Raw genomic sequence first — 2277 nt, 5'->3', positions numbered from 1 at the left:
GGGGGTCCTGTTGCATTTACAAGTGACTTTGCAGAGACAGAAGCCATCTCTGGGCAGCTCTGCAGGTATCCCCAGATAGGGCGGTAAGGAGGAAGGAATCATCAGGGGAGAATCCGGACAAGGTGGTTAGTGGTGTTGGTACTGGAATTTCTTCCTTCAGTAGGTCCTTGGTCTTGTGGGATTCGAAGAATGAGCCCAGGGACCATAGATAAGTGGTAAGATAGGATTTTGTGAGACAGAAAGAATACAGATGGAGTAAAACCCAAGTCGGAAATCTCCCTCAGGGGTCCTTTGTCTAGAGGTATCTCAGTATTAAATCTTTGGGGTTTTTGCCTCGGAGAAGGAATTAGGACGTGTGCTCCCTACTTAAGTTGGAACCACCCAGAACTTCAGGCTGCTCTGTTCTTGATCTTTCTAGAGCCCAGAGAGTGTGGCCTGGAAAGGGTAGGCTGTTTGTGCCTAAAGTTGCGGCTTGGTAGTGTCATGGCATGCATCATAGCTCCCGGCAACCTCCAACTCTTGGGCTCAAGTAATCCTCTTGCCTCAGTCTCCTGAGTAGCTGGGATTATCAGCACCTGCCACAATGCACTTCTTTGTAAGATGGGGTCTTGCTCTGGCTCAGCTCTGGCTCAGGAACTCAAGTAACCCACTCACCTCAGAATCTCAGCGTTATGATTATAGGTGAGGGCCACCAGGCCCAGCTATGATGAACTGAAAATGACTCCCCTAGGTTTAGGGTAGTCTCAGTTCAAAATCTGGCCCTGTCTTATGAATTCTAGGCTGGAGCCGGATCTTCTATGTACTTTCTAGGTAGAATCAATCTGGCTCTGTACTCTGTTCAAAGTGAAGGAAGCTGGAGAAGAGATTCCCTCATGGAAAGGCTCTAACACATCCTGAAGGAACTATATTTAAATTTTGCAGCTATAGATTTAGGTCTTGGAGAGGTGAGGACATTATAGTTGCGTTCTGCACATCCATGAATATTTGCGTACAAGGAGAAGGGGAAATTGAGATTCTAAGACCTATTCAATGCACGTGGGCAATGAAACACAGCTGGCATGACTAGTGCTCTGTGAATTTATCTTTATCTGTTCTAATTGCTTAAAATGAGATGGTACATCCCAATGAGGCAGAGAGATGATCATACCTATCAATTATGAGGCAGTGTACAATGTGCTGCACAAATGTGGGTTGTGACTGGAAGCCCTGGAAAGAGATGCCTGTACAGAGAAATTTGTGGGGCACCTTATAGGTCTGGAAACCCTGGACAGCATTTCTGAAACATAGAAAATCTATCCATTATTCTAAAACAGAAAGAAAACTGGTTTATAACATAATTAAACTAGAATGTAATGAGCATCACAGGAAATGTGGCAAGAGATTGTGATAATGTAATCTTCAAGTAGAGGACTTCACAGCACCATTCTTTTATTTTCTTTTTTTCTGAGACAGTCTATGTTACCTTCTGTAGAGTGCTGTGACATCACAGCTCACAGCAACCCCAGTCTCTTGGGCTTAAGTGATTCTCTTGCCTCAACTTCCCAAGTAGCTAGGATTATAGGTGCCCACCGAAATCCCTGGCTATTTTTCAAATCCTTTGGGATTCTGGACCCCACTTAAATTAATGTGGTTCTGCAGGTTTGGAAGGGATCTATGAAGTGCCTTCTATGACAAGTCCCTCTTAAGGCAGATGATGCCCTACTCTCCCAGACCCATTAGCACCAGCACTCAGCTAGAGACAGCAGGGACAGCGCACAAAGTACCCCACATCCAACACTTGTAATACAACACCAATATCATCCTGAAAATTCACATTCTTTGCAGGCAACTGAAAGTTAATATTTTCATGCATGGTAGTCTTCATAGTATGTTTTTAAAAATCAGGAGAGAAAAAAACTGCAAAAAAAATCAGCAGAGATCTCTAATTCTTTTACAATTAAATATATTTATTTTACACAAAAATTTTCTAGTCTATAACTTAATATGCTTAGCGTTACCGTTTCTGTGTATTTGTGTGTAGAAAATGTAAACATTAGTTTGTATTGCTGCCTTAACTTTTTTTATTACTCTTTTTACAGAATAATTGGCAAAATATTGTAAAAAAAAAAAAAGCACTATTTTTCTCATAGATTATTTCTGTGGTTTTAAGCACCAGTTTAAGAAAAACTTCTAGAATGGCATCTAGTATGAAGCAAATGTTCAAATAGAACATAGCTCATATGGCTATATGGCCATAGCTCAGTGGTTAGGGTGCCAGCCTCATGGGCTGGTAGGTTC

The 2277-nt window shown here is 41.9% G+C and overlaps 1 protein-coding gene across 1 annotated transcript in view; it reads left to right on the top strand.

The window, feature by feature from the left end:
• LOC100944177 (zinc finger protein 493-like) overlaps positions 1–2277 on the top strand; it is a 99986-nt gene that overhangs the window by 9096 nt on the left and 88613 nt on the right.

The sequence above is a fragment of the Otolemur garnettii genome, unplaced genomic scaffold, assembly GCF_000181295.1.
Source record: "Otolemur garnettii isolate 467f Iridium unplaced genomic scaffold, OtoGar3 scaffold00392, whole genome shotgun sequence".
Classification (NCBI taxonomy): domain Eukaryota; kingdom Metazoa; phylum Chordata; class Mammalia; order Primates; family Galagidae; genus Otolemur; species Otolemur garnettii.
Note: the sequence above shows the minus strand (reverse complement) of the source record. Positions and strands in the feature narration are given on the sequence as shown.